General features: G+C 32.0%; 1 pseudogene; it reads right to left on the reverse strand.

Moving 5' to 3' along the window:
• Positions 1-18,559: 18,559 nt before the first annotated feature.
• On the reverse strand, positions 18,560-20,579 carry LOC130957533 (zinc finger protein 5-like; annotated as a pseudogene).
• Positions 20,580-21,415: the final 836 nt, after the last annotated feature.

The raw sequence follows: 21,415 nt of genomic DNA on the forward strand, positions 1-21,415 counted from the left end.
GGGTTCTTTTCAACTTGATGGGCCAGCCTCTGCCTTTGCCATGCTCTATATAGTGGTTTTATCCGTTATTATTAATTTGCTACTGTGTAATTGCATGCAAATTTTGACACGTTACTTAATTCCGTGTCTCATTGGGCATGCCAATTTGTTTCACTTGATTTTTTTGTAATCTCGATAGGGTGTCGAATCAAGCTTGTATCAAGATATTAATTATCGAGGAGAATATACGACTCCTCTGAAAAAGAGTGAACTCGACTCGGGAATTACTTAGCATTCGTGTCAAAATGTATGAGATGCTTGAATTGTGGCAAATAATAAAAAAGTGCAATAAAACAGATGAAACTTTCAAATTGCAATTGAAAGAAAGCAAAAATGCTTGAAGAACAAAAATAAAAATAAAATGCGTAATACAAATAATGAAAAGAAACAAAAAAAGAAAATAAAAGAAAAGCAAATAAAAGTGGACTACCAACACTCACATGCACTTGTGTTGCTTGGTCTTCCGTTGCGTTGCTGAGATTGGAAATTTCGGCAGAGGTTTATTTGTGATTATCTAGTATTTTTGAAGAAGTCCTAGAACTCTTCTGAGTTTCTACTATTTCTAAGCCATGAAATAGTGTTGTCATGGAGCATTTTATCCACTATCTTACTTCCGCGTTTTTCTCAATTATGACCTTGCTTTGACCATGAGAAATCTTCATCCCTAAATTTTGGCACCCATGTCTTTCTTGATCTTCAAATCCCATGTTTTATTCACCTTGCTCCTCAAATCTCGCACCCATATTCTCCATTCAGCTTGAAGGTCGAGCAGCAAGTCTTAATGTTAAGGAAATGCAATAAATACTTTTCGTCTTTGACTTTTTTTTATACCATTTTTCTTCGACTTCAGCTTATCTATTTTCACTTTTGTAGTCAAAACCATTGGCAGTCGAAACGCCTTCTTATTATGTATATTAATTATCAAGTTTAACGACTAATAATACATTGCGACATCAAAAGTTCAAGTGGATCACTAAATCGTTCTACAGAAAGGAAAGGAATATTAGATTTAACCATTAACCATATTTAACAAAAAGAAATCTACCATTAAAAGTTCTGACACCTGACATATTATTTTTCCCCTTGTTCTTGTGTTCATGCACTCTGTTAGCTAGGAGTCTGCATTGTTGCGTTTCACAAGTTTATGTAAAACTAATTAACATTACTAGTGTAAGAGATCAGAAAAACTATATATTTAGACCTTTAGTATTTATGTTTCTCCCTTTTTCTTTGTGCTTTTTTTTGGTCGGGATTCTTTGTGCTTTTGTTTCAGACTTTGTCTTTTAATTTCTTTGGATAACCATCTGTTTTTTTAGCCCTACTGCTTTTTGTTATTTAATTTACTTATAAAATAAAATTGCGAGGTCTATGTTTTCCGGATGTGGCATCTTATTTGACCCTGATCTCTTTAATTTAAAACAATATAAAAAGCGTTCGTACGATTTATTCCTTATGTATTGATAGAAGACAATAATGACTAATGAGTAGTTGGCTAGCTTATTATTAATTAACTATTAGGGATCAAATATATGTGTAAACAAATGAACTTATTGCCCAAATAGGTATATCGATCTTACTTTTTAGATTAAATGACGAAACAGAATCATCTAAGTAGCTAGGACTGGGTATCATATGAACATGAACTCTACCACATGATATACAATACATTATCATTATTTTATTGATTAATTCTTTATTAGTATATAACGGCAGAATAACTGTCCTGGCGGCTTACATTATTATTCATTAAAGTAATAATTTACTTCAATTGTTCTTATTTATTTCGTTTTGGTAGATCTCAAATTGTTTTATTTATAACTATAAAACAGAGACACTTTATTAAATAATTGTATGTGTATGTCAGATATATTTTAAACAGACACATATTGATATTTGTTCAATACGCGTATCATTTGTGTTTAATGTATCTCAACAAAAAATAAAAAAATTTTCTCTAGACACGCTTGAATACACTTAAATATCATTACATATTAGCATGTCCAACTTTATTGTTAATCTCTATTTTTAAAATAATTTAAAAATAATATTAGTTTATTAAAATAAAAATATTTTAAATACTTTATATAATTATAAAAAAAGATTAAAATTAATTAAAAATTAATTTATATTTTAACATCAATAAAATATTAAAATATTATTATAATTTATTTAAAAATACTCTCTCTCTTTTTGGTGTGAGTATACATGCATCTTAATATTAATAATCTCTCTCTCTCTCTCTTACTTATTGGTGTGAGTATACATGCATCTTAATATTAATAATAATAATTCAAGATTTTTTTTTAATATTCATAAGTATTTCTAAATCAGATAAAATTAAAACAAGTGAAATTGAATGGTCTAACTACTAGTAAGATATTTGGGTAATATGCAAAAGTCTTAGATTCAAATCTTATCAATGTCGTGCAACATAACAAAAACATTTCAATACAACATTTAAAAAAGATTTTTTATATAATATTTATAATTTTTTCCTACAAATATTAATAGATTCTTTATTTTACTATCTTGAAAAAAATAGAAAGGTTTATAAAATAAAATAGAATACTATACCATATCCCTTTTAGTCATTACATATTCAAACAATACTAACTTTTTTATAATCACATTTGATATATTTCTAAACATAAATTTCACTCACACTACTATTTGCAAATGCAAAACCAAACACCACATATTTTGTTAGGATAAATTATTGATGTAATCCCTAATGTTTAGTCTAAACTTTAATTTCATCTCTAACATTTTAAATATTTTATTTTTATTTCAAACATCTTATTTCACCTTGTTTTAGTTTTTTGGTCAATTTTTTTTCCAAAAATATTCCTTTTTTTCATTATAATTTGCTTTTAGGTAGTGACAAAATTTGTAATTATGTAGTTATGGAAGGGGTTATAGTGATTTGAAAGTAAAATGATAAAATAATAAGAGAAACAGGAAGATAATAATAAAAAATGTTTTAATTTTGAGCAAAAAACTAGAATCGAACAAAATTAAATATTTCCCATAAAAATAAAATACTTCAAACATTAAGGATGAAATTAGAATTTAGTCCAAATTAAACGTTAGGGACTAAATAATAATTTATCCTATTTTGTTAATATTAAACAACTATGTGAAAGGTTACCTATTGTAGTTTATCATTATATTTTATAATGGTTCACTACAACATGTTTCGATATTATCAACAGCCTTACTAATAGATAAACCATCAATAAAAGGGCAATTTTCTTAAATAAATAAAATGGACATCAATTTTACCTGATTGCACATTTTTAAAAACGAAGACGCAAATGTATTTTTTCATGAATCTATAGAAACCGTTACTGACAGTAGCGGATTAGGGGAGAACCTAAACCGCTACTGCAGTTTACGCACATTGGGAAGTGAACAGAAACTGCTATAAGCAGCAGTAGTTTCTGTAGAATGTTGTTTGGGCATAAACCGTTACAGGCTACTTTACGTTGAGTGTGTTACCAATGTCCAAGTGCCCAGCTCCAAAAATGTCTAGTATGTCAAGAGCTTCCAATTTGAAATGGGCACTTCGTTGTGGTAACACTCAAGTTTCTCTTATGAATCAAATATTCACACTTCTATTTGGAATAACGCCCCTCATTTTAGACGTTAACAACGTCCATCTTGGGAATGAGATAGGCTCGCAGGCATTACTCTTGGACGGCGCCCTTTGAGTTGGGTGTTACCAACGTCAAACTTTCTTTGCATGCTTTGCTTGTTTCTTGAATAATATGTATTGCTTGCAGGCTTCATTAAGTGGCGTTAACAACGCCTTCAACATGCATGCTTCATTCTTTGATTCACGCTATTAACATGCATATAAGCTTCTTGAATTAACGTTAGTGCATGCATGCTTTTTGCATTTCATTATTAATTAATAGCATATGCATGCATACTTTAATCATTAATTCACTAATACTGCATGCTTAAGGCATTAAGCATGCATGCCGCACTAACGTTAATTTATGAAGTTTATATGCATGTTAATAGCATGAATCAAAGAAAGTTTGGCGTTGATAACGCCCAACTCAAAGGGCGCCATCCAAGAGTAACACCTGCTAGCCTACCTTCTTCCCAAAATAGACGTTGTTAACACTCAAAATGAGGGGAGTTATTCCAAATAGAAGCGTGAATATTTGATTAATGAAAGAAACTTGAGCGTTACCACAATGAAGCACCCATTTTAAATTGGAAGCTCTTGACATACTAGACACTCTTGGAATTAGGCACTTGGACATTGGTAATACTGCCTCCAGCGGTTTATGTTCAACATCCAATACACATAAACCGCTACTGCCTATAGTGGTTTATGCCCAAACAACATTCTACAGAAACCGCTGCTGCCTATAGCGGTTTCTGTTCACCTCCCAATGCACATAAATCACAGCTGTCAGTATCGGTTTACGTTCTTCCTTAATCCACTACTGTCAGTAACGATTTTTATAGATTCACGAAAAAATACATTTGCGTCTTCATTTTTAAAAATGTGTAATCAAATAAAATTGATGTTCATTTTATTTATTTAAGAAAATTACCCTCAATAAAATTACAATGGTAAACAGCCTATTGGAAAAATCTTATCTAATTTAATTGATAGCTAGACAGTCAGTCATATAAAATTATTAATATAAATAGAAAAGCTGTCAATAATATAAATATCGATAAAATAATTAAAAAACTAATATTTATCGACAGGTAGACTATTGGTAATTTTAGCGTTGTAAAAAAGGAATAACATATTTACTTATGGTTTTATCGTCGGTAAATTTAATAATTAATTTATCATTATTAAAATTACTAACAGTTTAGTCGTCAATAAAATTAATATTCGCTAACTTTTTTATTTTTCTAATTAAATCTAATCTATATTAAAAATTTTATTGTTTGGAAGAAAGTACATCTAGCTCAACTGACAGATCATCTCGTTGTACTGGGTCGTCATGCAAGCAATCTCTCCCTCATTTCTCTAAATTCACTCCCAAAATCGATTTTGAACCATTTGAACCCCACCCATCTACATTTTGCCAAAAAAACTTTTTTTTATTTAACTTGTGTTGATCTCTAAAATTAAAAAAAAATGTTAGAATTTTTCTACAATTAGAATCTTTCAATTTATCAAATTTTAATTTTATAGTATATTTTAATATACCAGCAATACATTTACATAATATAAATAATCATCATAAAATTTGCAAATGCGTTATATAGTTATAATTATTCTAATCAACTTATTTCCCACAAATAAATATGGAGCAAACACAAATAAATTAAACTCTACAGCAAACAAACTGAAAGAATATCTACTTTCTCGCACAAAATCATTTCACATCTCACATTCTACAAATATATCCTAGCTAGGATCAAGTCTCTATCTTAAACATGCAATAATTGTTAAGGTAAATACTTTTTCAAATTAGAAATTTCTTTCACTTATATTATTTATAATTTTCTAGTTTAATTAAATTTAATAGCAATAAAAACACAATTAAATAAATGAATACCAACCTAATTGAGCAAATTAAGCTATTGAGTCCGTCAAAAATAATAAAAATAATCGAACAATCTCCGCAATTATAGCAGTGGCAATAATAACGTCTTTAAAGCCCCAAAGAATTTGGAAAAAAAATCAAAATTTGGATCAAAGCTCAAAACTAAAAGTATTAAAAAAATCGGAATACTAAAAAATGAACGAAAAACTCAACTAATAAAAAAAGATAAACTTCTTAAATCGAAGAAGAACTCACTACAATTACAATGATGATGAGGAAATATTAATGAAAGCTCTGAAGAGGGAAAAATTGCAGAGAAAAGGTGCGAAAAGTGACAGAGAGTGAAAGGATGAGAGAGAGGTTGCTGAAATGGGAGAGTGGAGAAAGAAGGACCGGGAATTTGAATTCGCATTTACCAATTAATTAGCAATAACATTAAACGATATGTTTAATTAAACCAATTTAACTGTTGGTAATATTAACAGAGGCGCAAAAGTTGAAAAGTTTTCCAAATATATTTATTGACAATCAAGCCGTCAGTATACTCCAACGTTATAAATGTTACTTTTATTTTATTTTATTTAAATTATCAATGACAGCCGTCGGTATATATTGTCATGGAAAATATTGCCATCATGTTTACAAAGATGGCATGAAAGTTTATTGACGACTTTCGATGAAGTGGAGTCAACTCTAATTTTTTTTTATTTTCAATAAAAATATTGGCTCTTAATATCTTAAGACTTATATAGGTCAAACACTATATTTTAAAATTATTTTCTATATTCATTTACATTCAATACTATAGAAAAAGACGAGAAAAAAAGCAACAAATAAATAGTAGGACATGAAAGACATATGTAAAACTTAGATGATGAAATATGTATTGATCTGTCTGTGATGATTTAGACTATTTGAAAAATTACCGAAAAAACAAAAGGGATACTAATTCTCATGTGTGTCTCCTTCCATTCTCCTTCAGTCTCCAGCCTCTAATTCTCCAGAATGGGCTTGAAACTGGGCCACAAATTAGCTCAAAAATTGCCCCCGGCATTTTCCTTTTAGTGAGGCACGTGACACTTGTCATGTGTACGCGTCAGTCACACGTACGAGTCAGTGGACGATGCTCCTGGTCACGCGCACGCGTCAGCCACGCGTACGCATCGGGACCAGCTTCTCAAATCTTTAATTTCTTGTGTTCATTCTACTTTTGCAAGCTTCTTTTTCCTCCTCTAAGCCATTCTTGCCCTATAACCCTGAAATCACTTGACAAACATATCACGACATTGAATGGTAATAAGAGAAGATTAAAAATTAGCAATTTTAAGGCATAAGAAGCATGTTTTCATTCTTAAGTACAAATTAGGAAGGATTTACAAAACCATGCAATTTATATGAATAAGTGTGAAAATAGTTGACAAAATCCACTCAATTCAATCCAAAATAAACCATAAAATAGTGGTTTATCAAACTCTTCATATCACGAACATTTGAAACACATATCATTCTCCTCCTCTTAAAAAAATATTTGTCCTTAAATCTTGTAGTTGAAAAAATAGTGTTTGAAAAGAATAAATACAAGGAAGATAATTTCTATTTGTTTTTCTTTTCTTTTTTTTCATTGTATGTTTTTTTATTATTTTTTTAAATAATAAAATCAACAAGATCGACAAAACAAAAATAAAACACAAACAAGGAAGAAAAGGACAACAAGAACATAAAGACGAAGAATGCGAGAGACACTAGAACTCTTTTTTTCTAGGACACAAGAAGAACAAATATAGATTAATAAGAATTAATCTAATACATAAAATCTGATACCAAATAATACGAAATAAAAGATAAACAAGACGATAAGGATTTAAATTAAATAAAACGATACATTGGAATTGAAATGGATACAAAAAGGGTAGGTTAAAATTGAATACAAAGATAATCACTCTAGTTTCTATCTAATTTTTTGATGCAACAAGAAAGGGACTCCTCAACCTAACTTGTCTACACCATAGTTTAGGAATTGAATCGAATGGACTCACTCAACCTTTTACCCAATTCCCTGATGTAATAAGAGAAGGACTCACTCAACTTCACTTGTCCACACCATGATATCATCATGAAACTAAAAAGAGGAATTTTCAAACTTCTAATCACCGAATGAACAACAATAATTTATGAGATATTTATAACCTCTTATTAGGTTAAAATAAAAAATCCTAAGTTCATAAACATAAAGCCCAATTTAGTAACTAAATAATACATAAACTCTTCATATCATGAATATTTAAAGCATGTATCACTCACCTACTCTCTAGAAGTGGTTATCGTTATTATATTAGCTATGTTGATACATATTCCAAGTACACTTATATTTTTTTCTCATTAATAAATCTCAGGCTCTTTCTAGTTTTCAAGCATATAAAGTCCTAATAGAGATACAAACAGGTTATTCTTTAAAATCTCTTCAATCTGACAATGCATTGGAGTTTACCCAACTTTTACTAGTTTTTTTACTCAAAATGAAATCAAAACACAGATTATCATTACCTTACGCATACTAATGATAATGTGTTGTTGAAAGAAGGCATAGGTCAATTGTTGAAACAGGTTTGTCTTTTCTTTCTACAACATATCTCTTCCATTGGTTTTTTGAGAGGATGCCTTTTATACTGTTGTATATCTATTAAATAGATTACTAACAGCAAGTCTTAACTATTTATCCCATTTTGAACTTCTTTTCCGAAAACAACTTGATTATTATACGTTGAAAAAATATTTCGCTGTACATATTTTCTATATCAAAGACCATACAACAAACATAAACTACAATATAGATATGCTAAATGTCTATTCTTGAGTTATTATCAATCTCACCATAGTTATAAATGTTTGGCTAAGACAGAAAAGATACTATTTTTTAGACATATGATATTTGATGGAAATAAGTTTTCATAATCTACACTTTTCTCTTCAGCACAACACTCAACTTCTAACATCTCATCAAATTCTATTTCTACCATATCCATCATAGCAACTCAGATTCCTACCAATATTGGCAATTCCCACAATAATGATCACCAGTATCTTCCACACCTAATTCAAACAGCTACTGCTACTTCTAATAGTGAAACCTCCTACACCAATTTCATATACAACACTATATACTTCAGAATCCTTATTAGCTTGTCTACCAAACTAAATTTCAACACAAAATATTGAAATATTTTTACCACCACCATTTATACCATTATTAATACACATTCAATGATGCATGAGCATCTTTTCTTTGTTTTCTTCTTGTTTTAGATATGAATTTACTAAGTTTTCTTCTTATTTTAGTGTTTGAAACCTATTTGGATGTTACTTTGAGTCGTTCTATTGTTTTGATTATTTCAGGTGAAGTTTGGAGAAGTTTGACACAGTCCGTACAAAAGAAAAGAGAAGAAGTTTGATTCTATTGAACTAGCGCTAAACGCCGCATCTGGAGTTTAGCGCCCAAGCGCTTTGAATGCGTGTAGCCATTTTGTTAAGCTGGCGCTCAATGCAGACTTGGACATTTAGTGTCAGGTGCCTCGTAGCGTGTGAAAGCGTATTGCCTCAAGGGACGCTAAACGCTGAGCCTGGCGTTTAGCACCAAGAAGACAGTAACGATTGGAAAGCTTACTACCTCGTGGAGCGCTAAACGCTGATTCTGGCGTTTAGCGCCAATAGCGCAGATCCAATTACAATGAAGAGGCTTCATTAGTTAGATTTGGGTCATATTCCTTATATTTTATTTTGTTTTGGTTATTTTTATTCCCAAACACAATCTTTTGGGCTTTAGCAATTATTATTCTATTTTATTTTCAAATCAAATTAGGTTAGATATAAAAAGGAAAAGATTTAGCCCTTTGGGGGCTTCTCCCTTCTCTTCTTCCGTATTCTAGTTTTCACACACTTTTGAACCCTAGTTTCTCTCTGAGTCATGAGCAACTAAACCTCCCTTGTTAAGGTTAGAAGCTCTGTTTATTCTAAGGATTAATACTATTGTCACTCTATTTTAATTAATGTATTGATTTGAATTCAAGGATTACTTTCATTCTTCATCTTATGAATTTGAGCGTATTGAAAAATAACTCTTATTCTACATGAATTCTTGTTGATTTTTCGAAAAGCTATCTCACCTGAATACTAACTTGAAAGTAAATTCCTCCTAAATCACTAATGTCTGGATTTAACGGGATACGTGACATATAATCCTCTTATATTTGGGTAATTAGGATTTTTGTGGATAATAAACTAGAATTGAACATAACCCTCTAATCTATATTAAGTGACCAAGGAATTGACGGTTGATTAGGTAAGAGGAGACTAAATCACTAAGGAATTAGGGTTTAGCCAATTACAGTTTGCCTAGATTGAATCTTGTATGATTAAAATAGTTGGTAAGAAATATAAATCTGAAAAAATAAACATCTCTAAAACCTTAATTGTTCTCTTACATATTTCTCACACTAAGTTCATTGTTTACTTTCTAAATTCTTAATTTAGTGTTTGATGCTTTTGAAACCCAAAACACTAATTTCTGTTTGTCTGACTAAGTGAATCATTCAATTGTTATTGCTTGGTTCATCAATCCTCGTGGGATCGACCCTCACTCACCTGAAGTATTACTTGGTACGACCCGGTGTACTTACCAGTTAGTTTGTGGACTCTAAAATCCGCACCAGTAGCACCCACAAATTCTCACTACTTCAATAAATCCAAAGTTATTAAAATAACTTTCAAAGACTATCACTCAGGCTTTAAATAATCCTTATTGAAAGGTAGTTATGGATCAAGAATTCAAAGCCCTCATGTAGTGTAGAACTTGGAATTTAGTGATACCACCACCTAATGCAACTATCATTAGTTGCAAATGGGTGTTTGTTGTTAAAAAAGAATAGTAAAGGATAGGTCATGAGATATAAAGCAAGACTTGTTGGAAAAGATTTTCATCAAACTGAAGGAGTGGACTATAATCACATCTTTAGTCCGATAATCAGAGCCTCTATTGTCGGAATCATATAGATAATTATCCTTACAAATAGTTGCTCAATGAGGTTATTTGACTTCAATAATACATTCTTTAATAAAAAATTACAAGAACAAAATAATATGCAACAACCTGAAGGCTATTCTCATCCAAACTCATCTTTGGTCTGTAAGTTAAACACAACTTTGTATCGATTGAAACAAGCTCCTAGAGCTTAGTTTCTAACAATTACTGCAATTCTAAAATAGTTTGATTTCATTAATACTGAGTCCAATACATCTCTTTTTGTGAGAAAAACCTCTAACTCAGTTAGTTATCTTTTAGTTAATGTTAATGACATAGTGTTCATAGGAAACGATCAATAAGAAATTAAGGTTTTGATCAAACAATTAAAGTTTAATTATTTTGTTGGTCCTTATAGTTTTACTGAATTCGCAATTAGGTCCCTATACTTTTTTTCTTTCAATTAGGTCCCTACACTACTTTTAATTTTATAATTACGTCCTTCCTAGTATAAAAATATTAGAGTTAACTGAGTATTTGTTTGCAAATTGAAGGTATTCATAATTAAAAACCTAATTAGATCTTTGATCGCATATATTTTTTGAGAAATATATGTTAAGAGTTATTTTAATATTTTTGACATAAAAATGACCTAATTACAAAATTAAAAGCAGTGAAAGACCCAATTGAAAAGAAAAAAGTATAGGGACCTAATTGAAAATTCGATGAAACTATAGGAACCAACAGAGTAATTAAACTAACAATTAAATATTATTCTTCCTCTAAAAAATTTAGAAAATTTTAATTAATTTCTTGGTTTGGAAGCTAACTATCTATCTGATGGCAGGATCTTTGTTATCATAATAAAAGTATGCTTATGAAATTCTTGAGAAAGCTTCAATGTTGGAAGCAAATCCAATGCCCACTCCTATGCTTTATAATCAGAAGTTATCTCTCAATGACTCATAACCGTTTAAAAATCCTAAGCTGTATCATTCTATCATTGGAGCTTTAATTTATAATATATGACAACAACAATAACAACAACAACAACACAACCTGATTTGTCCTTCTCAGTTAATAAATTGTCACAATTCATGCATGTCCCAACTTTTCAGCATTAGTAGCAACAAAAAGGGTCCTTAGATATCTAAAGAGGTACAATACATCATGGATTAATATTTACCAAATATACTGACTTTAGACTCTTGTTCTTTGCAGATGCAGATCGGGGTGGTGACATGGATGATCGAAAATCAAGCACTGGCTACTCTATCCACCTAGGAAGCAACTTGGTTTCATAAATATGTCAAAAACAAACAAAGTTGAGTTGCAACAGTATTGAGACTGAATATAGAACTTTTGCATCTACTCTATCTGAGTTTATTTCCATCATATAGCTGTTGCAAGAACTTCAAATTTCTCAGCTTTTCCCCCCAACAATTTATTATGACAACTTGAATGCTTGTCAATTAGCTGTTAATCCTACTTGCATAGTCGCTGCAAACATTTAGAACTTAATTTATATTTTCGTAGAAATATGGTAAATCAAAAACTTTTGTATACGGTTCATATACCAGCACCAAGACCAAATTACTAATATATTAACTTAACCCCTCTACATCAAATTATGTGAGAAGTTTTTATTTAAACTTAGAGTTAGTGATGCATCCACTTAAGTTTGAGGAGAATATTAAGAGTAATCACGTAAATATACTTGGTACTTATTATTATTAAAAAAAATTGAGTACCATCAGATTAAACTTCACAGAATAGCAGTGGATTTATTGATAAATCCATATTTCATGGTATTTATCTGCTTTAAATGAATGAAATTCATCGACTTCTCTCACATTTATTCATTGAAATTGTATGTTTTTATGATTTTCTCTTAATTTTACTTCAATGACTAAAACATACGTTTTGAGGCCTTTAATTGATTAATTTATTTCACTTTTGACTCCATTCGATGCCTTGATATGTATGTTAAAGCATTTCAGGACCTGTAGGGGAAGGATGACTTGAAAAAGTGAAGAATATGACATGTTTGAAGTTTTAAAGTTTTAGTAGTCTCGCGTACGCGAGACATCGCCACGTACATGGAACACCAAAAGCGTGCCTCATTAAAGAAATACGAGTGGCGATTTTTGGAGCTCTCTGAGCCCATTTCCAAGTCCAAGCTGATGCTAATTGACTGGAAAATGGAAGGAGATGGACACACGCGCACTCAAACTTAGAAAATCTTTTAGTTTATTTGTTTTTAAGTTTTTAATTTTATTTTTGTTTTTAAGAGAGAAATTTCTCCTTCTCTCTAAATTTTTTTAGGAATATCAATACTTTGCTACTGAATTGTAGTTTAGATCTTGTTTAATTTTAGTTCACTTTTTAATTTTGTCATCGTTGCACTCTCAATTACTTAGTTTACTTGTTAGTTACTCATTTTTGTTACCTATGACCATAGTTTGATACTATTGTGAATTTTGAATTTTATGTTTCTTTCATGTCTATTATAGCCTTTGATAATGATTACATGTAGTTTTAATTTCTATTTATTTTGTAACTTACCTATGTCTTTATTTAGTGCACTCTAAGTATTTGATAAAATATTTTCTTTGATTATGGAGTAATTTTTCACACTCTTCGCATAGGTCAAAGGAATTAGGTGATCTTGAGTCATTGTGTCTAATTAGATCGATAATGTGGGGTTTCTGTTAGTTAAATTGATACCCATTAACACTAGTCTTCTACTAAGTCAATTAGTAGTTAGATTAGGACTTATAGATTGATGTTGACTATGCCCATTTGACTTGCCTCAAGCATAAAGGTAGACCTAATGGGATTAATTTCTCATAATTGTCATTACATGATTGTTAGACAAGGATGGTGACCCTTTTTTTTCATACCTTAGCCAAGAGCCTTTTACACTTATACTAAAATCCAAAAACCATCTTTGATCATTTTTTGTTTTAGCTATTTTTAGTTAGTTTAATTAGTTTCTTTAGAATAGATTTTAATTCATGTCATTCCTGGTTGACTCTATAATTGCTTAGTTAATAATTCCATCATCCTTGATTTAGTTTCTTGTAGTTTAAGTTTCTCACATATTTAGCTTTGTAGTTTAATTCCTTGTTTATGCTTATCAATCCCGATTATCCTAACCAACTCTGATTCATATAATTGCACATCTTAGGGAGGACGATCCGGGATCCGGGAGTAATACTCTCAGCTATTTCGATTTTAATTGAATTGTACTTGTGACAACCAAACTAAACTTTGATAACGCTAGTTATTGGTTTGGAATTATACTTGCGATGAACTTGAGTTTTGATTTGTTGGAAACTCTAAACCGGTTATCAGAGTCGCGTCATTTATCGTCGATAATGACGACGAATTCGTAAAGTTAAGTAATTATCGGCAGATTTTAGTTTCCGACGGTAAATCCGCCAGTAATATGTGGAGGAAAAAAATTAAATTAGCGCGTTCTTTACCGTTGGATATACCATCAAATTTTTTCGATTGTAACCCCAATTAGTGAAACGCTGCATTTTGATGTCCCGCGATGATTTACCGTCAAATTTTTCGATGGTAACAAGGTGTAAATTCAAGTCACGAACTATCTTGCTCCTCATTTCAGATTCATCCCCTCTCTCACTCACCACCGTCTGCCACTACCACCACCGAGACCACCACTGTCACAGGCTAGGGGTGAAAACAGGCCAAGCCAAGCCAGGCTTTGCTCTTAACAAGCCTGGCCTGTCATGTAGTCAATTGGCTTGAGCCTGGCCTGCAGTCTGCTATAGGCTTTTTTTAAAGTACTAAGCCTGGTCTGGCCTGAAACCTGTTAAAAGGCCTGATATTTTTTTTAACAAAAATAAAAATATTATTTAAAAAAATTATTTTTTTAATAAACATATTATATGTAATATGTCATATTTAATATTTATAAAAAAATCTAAATTTTAAAGTATTTGAAATATACAAAACTATTTATAATTAATATAATAAATTTAAAATATCTTATAATTTTGTTAATAATAAAAAATTATTTATATGTGTAATTATGTATTAATAGGCCCAGGCAGACCTGACAGGCCAATAAGGCTAATTAGTAAGTCTGGGCCTAGCATATTAACATAATAAGATTTTATAAGAGCCTGAACCTGTGTCTATTAGGCCAGACCAAACACAGGCCAGGCTATAGGCTCCTGTTAGGCCGCCTGACCTTTTTCCATCCCTAGTCACAGCTTCCTCTTCGTCACCGTCAACAGACCGCCGACACCTCCCTTCTTCTGCTTCCTTCCCTCTTCTCCTTTGTCCTCGTGCTGTGAAACCACCATTGCCCCCATCATCATCCCACCGCCGCTGCCCACCAGCCTTCGGCGACTTCCCTAGCCTTCGGTGACCATCCTTCCGCTTCCTCTAGCTCCAGCAACGTCATAGTGTCACTACATCTTCACCTCTTTTCACTTCTCTTTTAGTTCTGCATTCCAGATTTTTTTAATTTCTTTCTCTTTCTTCTTCAAATTATGTTTTGGTTAGGTTATTTCATTATTCTAATTTTAGTTAGAGTTAATTTTTTTATTTTATTGGATTTTAGATGGTTAAGATATGTTAGTTTTAGGATTATTAGTTTGTGTTATATTGCTGAAAATATTGAAAAATTGACTGAATTGATGGATAATATTGTTGATTTTGTGTTGAATCTGCTGAATTTGTGTGAATTGATGTTAAAAGCTATTTGTTTTGTTGAATAATTGCTAAAATTTGGTTGAATATGTTGTTGTGTTGCTTAAAAAATCACTTAGCTAAATCTTTTGTTGCTGTAAATCTTTTGTTCTTTTGCCAAGTATATTGAATTTATCAATGAATTGAAAATTTAGGATGGGTGTATAGTTTCTGTAATGATGATAATGATGCTTTGATAAGCATGTGCTTATGCCTTTGGCTAGTCATGTAGTAGGGTTTTAGTAGTTTGTCTTTCACATCTGTTTGTTAGTTGTTTGCTAATATTTTTGTAATATATGCACGCATATTTTTTTGCCAAGTATATTGATTTTAGGTGGTTAAGATAGGTTAGTTTTAAGATTATTAGTTTGTGTTATATTGGTAAAAGTGTTGGAAATTGACTGAATTGATGGATAATGCTGCTGATTTTGTGTTGAATATGCTAAATTTGTGTTGAATTTGCTGAAATTTGTTTGAATAGTATTGACTTAATGTTGAAATTACTATTGAATAGCATCGCTTTGTTGTTCTAAATTTCTGTTAATTGGCATGCTATTTTCAGACATGACGACGAGTAGAGGTCTGCCGAATCAGGCTGCTGGTCGTGATTCTAGCTATGGTCATGGTAGAGGGAGGGTTTCTTCCGGTACCCCTAAGACTTATGGATCCTCTCCCTTTACTCTGACCACCCTAATGACTTTATAAGTTACGAGTTTAGTGGGCCAACCGTTCATCATGGTCCCTAACCTCAACTACGTGCCTCCGCCTACCGCAATGATGCCGCCTCTTACCGCTTAGTAGCCCGCTGCAACGGTGATGTCGCCACTAGCAACGGAAGCTATAGCTTTGGAGTCCTCTCACGGAAGTGAGGCAGCTGATGTTCCTCTACCACCCCTATCGTACAATTGACCATTTGGCCTGATGGCGACACAAGATAAGTAACACTTTGATTCTTATATATTTTCTTATTATTGTTATTGTTGAAAGTTTAGTTCCTGGTTATTGATTCTTATTTAGTGAATTTAGGTTTCATTGCTTGAATGTATTTTCTATTTCATTGATTGTGAATTTGCTGAAAGTTTAGTTTCTGGTTATTAATTCTTATTTAGTGAATTTAGGTTTCATTGCCTGAATGTGTTTTCTATTTTATTGATTATGGAATTGCTGAAAGTTTAGTTCTTGGTTTATGATTCTTGTTTAGTAGATTTAGGTTGTATTGTCTAAATGTGTTTCCTATTTTATTGATTTTGGAGTTTCTGAAAGTTCAGTTCCTGGTTATTGATTTTTGTTTAGTCGATTTAGGTTTCATTGCCTAAATGTGTTTCCTATTTCATTGATTGTGGCGAATTCTAGTTATAGATGAAACTCTGCCTAAATTTCTATAAAAATCTCTATATATTATGGTTTGTCTGTGGATTATTGATAGGTTCGCGCCGAACAACAATGCATGTACTCAGAAGATGACCAACGTCATCAAGCTAATATACAACCACTCTTGACCCAACTACAAAAGATCCCCGTTGAGACTAGACAGCGATGGTTTGAAAAATAGGCAGTAATTAATTTTTTTAAGTTTCAAACTTTTTTAGCTAATTTAATTATAACCTCTATTTTCAGTAACTAATTTTGTTGCATCTTTGTGCAGCTAAACTTTATATGAGACACTGAGCACAATCTTACCATCAGGAAGATATTCGACCATAGAATAAGTCGGCGGCTCTAACAGATGCTGGATGATGTTCGTCAGAGACGGGACCACCTGACGAGTTGGCTCCAATCGGAAATAAAAAAGGATCTGTTAGTTCATTGGGAACCCAATGAGGGGTTCAGGCATTAGTGTCTCACCAACAAAGCTAAAAGGGCATTAGCTAGGTCATCCAAGTATACCGGCGGCTCAGCAACTTTTATGAAGATCAAGGTTAGGCTGCTATGTAGTGTCTTTCATTTTGTTAATAACTTAGTTATATTCTTTTACATATCATTACTAGGCATCCTAATCATATTATTTCAATGCAACATGTGTAGTCGAAGTCGTTGGATCGCGAGGCAACATTGGTGGAGACGTTCAAGTACACCCACATGCTGAAGGAGAACAAAGAGAGATTTGCTGATCAGCGGTCTCAAGACTATTATGTGAGTAAAGATACATCCGATTATCTTCTGTATAAAATTATTAGAAATTAACTGCATAACTGTCTTATTAATCACAATAACATATGTTACACAGGAGTCCTACATGCAGAGACTAGATGCCACGACTCAGTAATCTCAGCAAAGTGGGGAGGACGTCGCTGATGGCTCTGCTTTAGTCGTCGATCCCAATGTGGTTTGGCGCGAGACCGTCTCAGCGCCATACAAGAACTGTGTATTCGGGTTGGGGTCATTTTTCGCCAGTAGCCTCCGTACTTCCACGTTGAGGCTGTCGTCAGGCCTTGTGACCAGTTGAGCCTGAGGAAGGTGCGAATTTGAGGCTGCAGATGCAGGAGCTCTAACGCAGCCTTCACCAGCAGGCGCAAAAGCTGAACAATTATCAAGAGAGGTATCAGGAGATCCTCACACACGCGCCACTGGCATCATCCTTGCTGTGGCAGCGGTCCTGCACAAACATCACCGCCTTTTGTGTTGCCTGCTCAGGGCCACAGGATTGACGACAACGACGACGAGAACTACCTGAATCTATAGTTATTAGTGTTTCGCTTTATTATTTCATTGTATTTAATTATTGGGTAAAGTATACTTTTTGTCTTTAAAGTTTGCTAAAAGTTTCAAAAATATTCCTAAGTTTTGATTTGTTTCAATTTTGTCCATTAAATTTTCGATTTGCATCAATTTTACCCTAATTACTAATTTTCTAATAATTAATATTTTTCTTTCCAAATATACCCCCTTCCTTATACTATCATCATCATCATCACCATCACAATCCTCTGTCTCTCCTTCTTTCTCTCTTTTCATCTCACCATCATCTCTACCGCCATCATCATTATTGAGCAACACTGTCAACCTTCTCCTTCATCGTCGCCGGCCAAACCTTTCATTCTCCTTTCTCCTTTCTTCTCCGACCCTCCATCTCCATCACCACCATCTCTGTTGAGCTCCATTCACGATGACCACCATCATTTTTCTTCTTCATCGCAAAAACTCAGCACCGTCGAAGCTATCTCTCTTCCTCCTTCTCTATTAGCAAATCCAGCTTCCTATCTTTTCATTGCATGTATATATCCTGTATACCCTAATCAATAATAATACTAATAAATTAGGCCCCTCTTGTATTTGACTGCAAATTGAAGCCTAATTGAAGATCCAAAGCTTTGTTATTACTACTATGGCTTTGTATTTGATGATTTGAAGAATAAAAAAAATTGCAAGGCTTGAAGATGTTGTAAGCCCTATTATTATTATTATATTATTATTATTATTATTATTATTATTATTATTATTATTATTATTATTATTATTATCTATACTAGTATTAGAGAAATTGAATATGCAAGAATCTTGTTGTAAAGAAGTAGCAGCTTGATATGATGATGGTAGAGATAAATACCAATTACTATTTGATACTTTCTCGACCAAAAAGTTTGAATCTTGATTATTGGGGTTGAAGCTAATTTGGGATTTTTCACAAACTGTGAAGTTAGAATAGTAGTTGTAAGAAGAAGGTTCATAGAACCAAGGTGTGTTACTGTTATTATGATTATGATTATGGTAAGAAAAATCATGATGATTGTTGTTTGGGAAATTGGGCTGTTGAAGATAGTAGTTTATGGTGGCTTTCCTTGTTTGAAGCTATAACCTTTTCTTTTTCATCCTCTTTTTTTTTTGTGAGCATTTTGGTGCCCACCAAGTGCTTGTAAATTTGCAAATTCCTTCAAACAGTATTGGCACTCAAACTTCTTCTCATTATTATTAGTGGTTGTGGTTCTTTGATCTTGTGTTGTGATTTTTTTCCTAAGCTGGGGTTGCTAACAGAGAAGGAAGAAGAGTGATGGTTTCGATGGTGCTGGTTTTCGCGAAAAAGAAGAAAAAGGGTGGTGGTCATTGAGAATGGGGCTCAACAGAGATGGTGGTGATGGAGATGGAGAGTCGGAGAAGAAAAGAGAAAAAGGGAGAATGAGGGATCTGGCTGGCGATTATGAAGGAAGAGGTTGATGGTGGTGAGGATGAAAAGAGAGACAGAGAATTATGATGATGATAGGTATAAGGGAGGGGTATATTTGGAAAGAAAAATATTAATTATCAGAAAATTAGTAATTAGGGTAAAATTGATGCAAATCGAAAACTTGATGGACAAAATTGAAAGAAATCAAAACTTAGGGATATTTTTAAAACTTTTAGCAAATTTCAGGGACAAAAAATATACTTTACCCTTAATTATTTGATGGACTTAACTTTTAATCTATTTGAACATTGTATTATTTATTTTAAACAATAGAAATTGATCATTAATTTATCAAAAATAAATTTAAATAAAAAATTAAAATTGATAATTTATTTCATTTTTTTAATTTATATTTACCGTCAGATTTATCGAGAGAATAATCTGACAGTAATAGTGCGGACAATAGTATATTTTAGCGCCAACAATACGGTCGAAAAAATCCACCAATAATTAAATGGTTTTTTAAACAGGCAATCTACCACTAAATACGACGAAAAACTTTCGATGATAAATATTTATCGGTGAGGTTTATACTCTCTGATTGTTTTTGACGATAAATTTAACAGTAAGTTAATTATTGTCGATTTTTTTTTTTACCGACGATAAATCTCACGGTACTCGGTGTTTGTGTAGTATATCTAGAGTTAGTTATTCTACTCTTAGCAATCTGTTACAGCACATTACTTTATATATATATATATATATATATATATATATATATATATATATATATATATATCACTCTTGTATTAACGCACCTGGATATACAACTTTAGTTTTCATATTGTTTTAATTCTCCGCTCTGTCGCTTTCTTTCTCTCTCCGTCTCTCGGTTTAGCTCGTTCAATAGTTACATGAGTATATCAAAGGGAAAAGGTAGACTGATCCCAACTTGCTTCCTAAATTGTTTTGAAGCGAATTATATTAATTTGAACGTTGGAGTAGTACACACACTAGTATCAAAACCGAAGAATTATACAGGTACAACACTTTAGATGAGATATACTTCAAACAAAAATAGTTATCATTTTAATGTTACCACAATCCTCTTTATAACATGTATAAAAATAGGAAAATATACCCCTTCAAAAAGCAAATTGGAAAAGCATGCCATTTTTTCATTGGAAGCTGTTTCTGTGGTTATAATTGCATCTAAAGTCTATCTAGGGCAGATTTTTCAATCTCTTTGATAGCTCAGTGTAAATTAAAATAATGTGCACCTAAAACTGTCCAGAATTTTCAGAACACCGACTTTATCTGAATTTCATATTCCAATTGGTATATCTTTTCATTTTATTTAATTTTAATTTAATCGCGCAATAATTAACGGGCACTGAGCGAAGAACAAAAATATCTCAAACTCGATATCATTAAATAATGTATAAATTCAATTATGGTGACGCGAAATGAATTGTTAATTCCAAGTGCCTCGTAGTTTATGAGAATGAAAGTGGACTCAAAATAATTGCTAGTAGCATATATGTCCTGTACGGTATATATTTTACTTTTAAAATCACTTTTGAATTGAATGGATGAAGCTTGATTATGTTGAAGTGTGTTTGGTTGGATATAAAAATGAAAAGTAAAACACAGATAATTTTAGTACTACTACACCAACATTTAATAGTATTGAAAAGGTGATACCTAATTGGGTCAATCCTAAGAGGTGAAAAGAGGTGAACTTCTAATTTGACGATGGTCAAATAAAATGGTGGTAGAATACCTTTTAAGAGATAAATTTTAGGGTAGGATTGTGCATATTTGGGGCTGAAATGGTGCCTTCTATTTATACTATATATGTGATTAAAAAAAATAATTCTTAACTATACTTCTAAAATTTTACTTACACCTAAATTAGACCGTAATAAATAATGATAGTCATTTCGCAACAGGATGATGTCAGACAATACTTACCTTTTATGGTATTATCTGATTAGAGAGTGGAGCAAA

Source organism: Arachis stenosperma, chromosome 10, assembly GCF_014773155.1.
Source record: "Arachis stenosperma cultivar V10309 chromosome 10, arast.V10309.gnm1.PFL2, whole genome shotgun sequence".
In the NCBI taxonomy this organism is placed as follows: domain Eukaryota; kingdom Viridiplantae; phylum Streptophyta; class Magnoliopsida; order Fabales; family Fabaceae; genus Arachis; species Arachis stenosperma.